Here is a 5,887-nt window from a genome sequence, read left to right on the forward strand (position 1 = left end):
TCGGTGCTGGGGGCTCTGTGCTGAGGACCCGGTGCTGGGTGCTCTGTGCTGAGGACCCGGTGCTGGGGGCTCGGTGCTGAGGACTCGGTGCTGGGGGCTCAGTGCTGGGTGCTCTGTGCTGAGGACTCGGTGCTGAGGACTAGGTGCTGGGTGCTCTGTGCTGAGGACCCGGTGCGGGGGGCTCGGTGCTGAGGACTCGGTGCTGGGGGCTCGGTGCTGGGTGCTCTGTGCTGAGGACTCGGTGCTGAGGACTCGGTGCTGGGCGCTCTGTGCTGAGGACCCCGTGCTGGGGGCTCGGTGCTGGGCGCTCTGTGTTAGGGCCTCTCGGTGCACTGGGGTAGCCGGTCCGCGCAGGGATGGGGACTCTGGGGCTGCAGCGCCTCTGCCTCGGGGACCGTCACCCCCCGCTGGCGCTCAGGCCAGGCGGGCGGGGGCGCAGCGGGCGCGCTCCGGGAGGGGCGGGAACGAGCTGCAGGCCGTGTGGGGACCCGCGTCTCTGCCCTGCGCCCCGGGCTTGAGTCTTGAAGGGACAGAGGCGGCGTCTCGGACCCGGGGTTCCCCTAAGTCCCGTGGGTCGGAGCGCCCTCCGCCTTTCCTGGTCCTCAGCCTCACCCGGGGTTCCCTGCACCGTCGCTGCGACCAAGTTGGGAGCAAAACGCCCTCGTTCACACGAGTGCACACGAGCTGGTGGACACACGCACACATGAGCACACGCAGGCACGCGTGGACTGTTGCACACTCCACAGGCACAGCTTCGTGTGCACTCACAGCAAACTCATGAAACAGGAACCGTGAGGCTTCCCCTCACCCAGGCAGGCCCTCAGCTGCCCCTTCTCGCGCTGGTTTTGCTGACTCCGCAGTAATCTCCACATTCAGTTCCTTGCCCACTACTGGTCATTCACCTGCAGCTTGAGAAGCACATTTTCTGCGCGTCGTTGGCAGAGGATCCTTGGCTTCTGGGAGGCCCAGGGTGACTGGCTGCGGGGGCCAGGGCAGGAGGCCTGTCTCCAGCAGGGCAGGGGGTGGTGGCAGGGCCTCTCCAGGGGGCCGCTGCTGAGGCCAGAGCAGGAAGACGAGGCCACCAACGGAGGGGACAGGTGAGCAAATGCTGAGGAGGAAGGGTTAGCCCGATCTAGCCCCCAGGCCTGAGGGGACTTTGCTGACCACCTGGGGTCCCCTCTGGGCCTGCCCCAGCAGAGACCAGGTCAGAGACGTCCACACCGTGGGCCTGGGTGGGCTCCATGGCCTCTGTAGGCTGCAGCTGTCTTCTGAGAGGTGTTGGTGTGCTCATTCTCTCTAGAGACGTGGGGTCACCTGTGTTCCCTGAGCCCCTGCAGCAGCTGGGAAAGCACTGTCAGCCACCCCTCAGGTGCTGTGGGGGTAGAGTCTGCTGATCACACAGGAGGACCCCAGTGAACCCAGCCCGAGGGGACCTGAGCTTCCACACACCCAGCACCTGTGGGAGCCGGGACAGGCCGGCGCCCGGGGCACCAAGGAGCGGGAATAGGCGCGCACAGGCGTGCTGGGTGGTGCATGAACTTTCCTAGGCGTGTCACTGGGAGCGACTCCAAGCCTGTGCGTCAATCCTGGTGTGGGAGCTTTCAGACCCTACTGTGTCTGGTGCCAGCTCCTCAGATGCCAACCCCTGTTTTCGTGGTTTGAGAGAATTCTGATTGCTGCCTCCATCTTTTCCCACTCCAGAAGTTTGTTTTTTGTTTTTGTTTTATTTGTTTGTTTGTTTTTTGAGACAGAGTTTCGCTCTTGTTACCCAAGCTGGAGTGCAGTGGCACGATCTCAGCTCACCACAACTTCCGCCTCCTGGGTTCAAGCAATTCTTCTGCCTCAGCCTCCCGAGTAGCTGGGATTACAGGTGCCCGCCACCGCGTCCGGCTAATTTTTTTGTATTTTTAGTAGAGACTTGGTTTCACCATGTTATCCAGGCTGGTCTCAAACTCCCGACCTCAGGTGATCCACCTGCCTCAGTCTCCCAAAGTGCTGGGATTACAAGCATGAGCCACCGTGCCCGGCCCACTCTAGAAGTTTTGAGGCTCCGTGCGCCTAGTCTCCCTGAGCCTGGTCTCCTTGTACCATAAATGGAGCTGCTGGGCCGGTCCCCGCCTACCTGGCCACTTTCCCTGTGGCTGCACCCTGCCGCTTGCGCTGTCTCTGATTTTTAGCCACTGCACGGTTTTCAACTCGAGCCCATGCCTCTGGTCAGGAGGATGGCAGGAGAGGACTCAGGCAGACAGGGGCAGAGTGACAGGGCTGACACAGGATACCCAGCAACATCTGAGTTTGAGATCATTAATCGTGTTTTAATATAAGTGTGTCCCAAGTGTCCCACGGGACAAGCTTTTACCAGGACATCGTTGGTTGTTTATCTGAGACTCAGATGTGACCAGATGTGCAGGTACACTGATGCCTGATGACCTGAGCGGGGCTTGTGTCGCCAGGGTGCGTTTTCTTCTAATAAACGGAGCAAATTCCCTGCAGCAACCCAATGTCGCTGACACCTGCTGCCCAGACAGAGCTGGGGCCACGCACAGTCCGCAGCCTGAAGCCTCAGAGTAGAGCCAGATTGCCACTCTCCATCCTGTCTCCCCTCAACTCCCTTCCCCCTGAGCCCTTCAAAGTCATTCTCAAGCCAGACAGGGGTCTTCCAGGCCTGGGGCACCCCTCCACGGCTGACTCATTCCACACCTTTCCCGCCACCTGCCGGGTGTGGACCGATGGGGAGGGCACCACCACCTGCTCCTAGTACCCTCCAGCCCAGCCCTTCTGCCCTTCACCCCTGGCTGGGCAAGGGTCAGGGCTGCCAACATCGGAGGGCGCTCAGTGGGGAGCTGGTGAAGGTGCTGGGAGGAAGGGAGGACCCAGGAGAGGCAGTGAGAGGATCCACGTGTGAGAAGCAGCAGCCACCACTATAGCTGGGCTGAAGGGACTTGGCGGGGAGGCAGCATCTCCAGAACGGTGCAGTCCAGGCCGCCAGGGGCTGAGACCATGGAGGGGATGAGGCCAGAAAGAGGGACAGTGCCAGCTTCTCACTCCCACCCCCTTCTCCCCAACGAGGGCAGCCCAGGACCCTGGGTCTCCGGGAAGCAATCGGGCAGGGAGGCTGGGAGATGGAGCTGCAGGGTCCACCCGCGGCGGCAGAGGCATCTAGGAGCCGCTGTAGCCCCCGAGAGCAGAGGTTCCACCGCACTGCTGGCCCCATGGAATGCAGAGCGGGCAGACTTGGGACACTCAGGGTGGAGGGGAGGCAGACACAGCCACTGCTAGGTGGGAGGAGCTTGGCATGAAGCCAGGTGCATGCAGCTGGCCCTCGGGGGCCTTCAGGACCCAGCTGCTGAGGTCTGGCTCAGGGTGTAGCTCTTTTCTGAGTCAAGGCTGACTCAGGACACAGACAGGTGGCAGAGTTAGCACCTGGGTGGGCAGGTGGGGTGGATGCAGCACTCTCGGGGCTCTGGGGGATCTGTGACCTTTGGCTGTGTGCCCAGAGTTCCCACCCTTAGCACAGTGGCAGGGGCAGTCCCTGGAAGCATTTATGAAACAGACTCAGATGGCCTCCGGGCTCTAGGTGAGGACAGGACCCCCCAGAGCAGCCTGGGGAGAACAGCAGGGCACCCCTCCCAGACACGGTCAACGGGGTGGTGCGAAGAGCAGTGGGAGAGCCCCCAGCAGCCCCAACCCTCCCTGCTGTCCATCTGCATGGCTCCAAGGTGGGCCGGCATCGTGGAGCATGGGGTGAGGGGAGCCGGACCCAAGCCCAACTGCGGTCTCCTTGTGTGAATCTAACCTCCATGCGGGGATCTCCAGGTGGCCTGGGTCTCCCACTGCATTGGGGATGGGGGTTCTGTGGTCGGCTGTCAGTCCCCAAGGATGTCATGTCCTCATCCCAGAACCTGACATGGCAAAGGGACTGTGCAGATGGGATGAAGTCTCAGGTGCTGACCTGGGGCGTGTGTCCTGGGTCACCCAGGGGGGCCCTTGATGCCACCACAGGGTCTCCAGGAGAGGGAGGGAGGAGGGGGAGTCAGGGAGACAAGGAAAGCAGCTGGGGGGAGGTGGTGGGGAGGTGGCAGAGGGGCCGTGAGCTGAGGGATGCGGATGCCTCTGGGTGCTGGAGACTGAGGGACAGATTCTGCCTGGAGCCTACAGAAGGGACCACCCTGGGCCACCCCTTGATTTTAGCCCAGGGAGACCCCATCGGGCTTCCAGCTAATCCAGAATGCTGGATGCATGACGGGAGATGGGGCCCTAGCCTGTCTCCAAGCCCATCTGAGCAGCCCTGAGGGGTCACAGCAGGAAAGGGGGTGTTAGTGAGAGGCCACAAAAGGTCTCAGGTGTGGGTTCCCTCCCCTCGAACCCAGGCCCTGGCAGGGTGGGGTGGGGTTTCTGACAGAAGGGACTGGACTCATCCTGAGCGCAGTAGCTGCCTGGAGTGGGGAACCCAGACCTCGGGACACCCCCACCCTGCGCCAACGTGGGACCATCCCTGAGCCTCAGCAGCACCTCAGGGTTGGTGACATGCCCACCTGCAGGGACAGTGTCCGCACACCTGCACTCCGCGGCTGGCAGGGGTTTCCGTGTGGAGGCAGGACTATGGTGAGAGTGTGGGAATGACCGGGCGGCTGCCTGTGGCTGTGCAGGGCCCAGAGATGACTAGAGGTAGGCTCAGAGGGGGCTGGGACACTTGGGGCAATGGGACAAGAAGGCTGGAGCCCATCTGCAAGCCTGGTCCTCAGCAGGCCCAGACTCCAGCCTCTGGGAGGACCCCGGTGACATGGGGTCCCCGGGGTTGGTGACGTGTCCTGCTGTGACACTTTCTGGTGGTTTGTTTGTTTGGAGAAACGCACATCTAAAAACTACAGACATCTATAAATAGCTCGTCTGAAGGTCGCTTTACACAGTTCCCTCATGGGAATTCCCTGCAGGTCACCTGCACTCTGGTGTGTGGGGTGCACTGGGAGCTGGGAGAGGCAGGGCTGGAGTCACCACCCTACCGAGGGACTTTTCCCAGCAGAGGTGCAGGGACCCGAGAGGCAGGGCAGCCTGGCCAGGAACCCTTGCCCCAGCCTCCTTTGAAGGCGGTGTTCTCTTGGCTGAAGGGCAAGTCCTGCCAGGGCTCCTGCTGGGCCTTGCCCGCTGCCCTACCTGGAACAGACCCAGGCTGCCTCCCCTCATTTTCCCTTCCCTGGTGCCTTTCAAAGTCCAGCAGGCATGTCAGCAGGTTCATGCAAAAGCACGTCACCTGGTCCAGGTGAGGGCCTGACCTTTGACCAGCGCGGGCATTGGCCCAGACCCCACCAGAGGGACTGATTGAGTTAGGGTTAGGGCACTTTCCTGTGCAAAGCTGAGCTCCTGCGTGGGGGCAGGTGGGGCTTTGTGGAGCGTCCACACAGGGACCTTCATCCCCCAGCTGCTCTCAGGGGACCCAGATCCACATATATCCAGCACCTACTGTATACAGGGCTTGAGTGGGGCCCCATGGGAAGCACAGAAGCTGGGACCTCGCTGGGGCCCTTAGAGGCTCATCCCTGCCTCTCTGACCCTGCCCCTGGCGTGTGTGCACTGCAGCTGCCTCTGCCTGGCGGGAGAGGAGACACACAGCTAGGCGGCCCCTAGCCTTTGCAGGCCCAAGGCAAGATAGCAAAAGGAGGCTCGCATGCTGGAAGCTGCCCAGCAGCCTGCCTTGCCAGTGAGAGCAGCAGAGGTAAAGCTGACTTGTGTGTTAGGAACGCACAGAGGTGTAAACGATGGATTCGAAAGGAACGCAACTGAGCGGAGCGTTGCCCCGGGAGGGGAGCCGGTGGACGGGCGGGGGGTGGGGTGCCTGTGGACTGGCAGGGGGGGCCAGTGGATGGGCGGGGAGCCGGTGGACAGGCAG

The 5,887-nt window shown here is 62.2% G+C and overlaps 1 protein-coding gene across 2 annotated transcripts in view; it reads left to right on the forward strand.

The window, feature by feature from the left end:
* The first annotated feature begins 474 nt into the window (after positions 1 to 474).
* The window catches only part of SECTM1 (secreted and transmembrane 1), a 12,828-nt gene continuing 7,415 nt past the window's right edge, over positions 475 to 5,887 (forward strand). Inside the window, exon 1 of one of the 2 annotated variants that reach the window (XM_017879178.1) lies at positions 475 to 1,097. The gene's annotated coding sequence lies outside the window, so the exon portion shown is untranslated. The remainder of the gene's footprint in view (positions 1,098 to 5,887) is intronic. The other variant, XM_017879175.1, reaches the window with a different exon arrangement.

This window comes from Rhinopithecus bieti, unplaced genomic scaffold, assembly GCF_001698545.2.
Source record: "Rhinopithecus bieti isolate Rb0 unplaced genomic scaffold, ASM169854v2 scaffold_9899, whole genome shotgun sequence".
Lineage (NCBI taxonomy): Eukaryota > Metazoa > Chordata > Mammalia > Primates > Cercopithecidae > Rhinopithecus > Rhinopithecus bieti.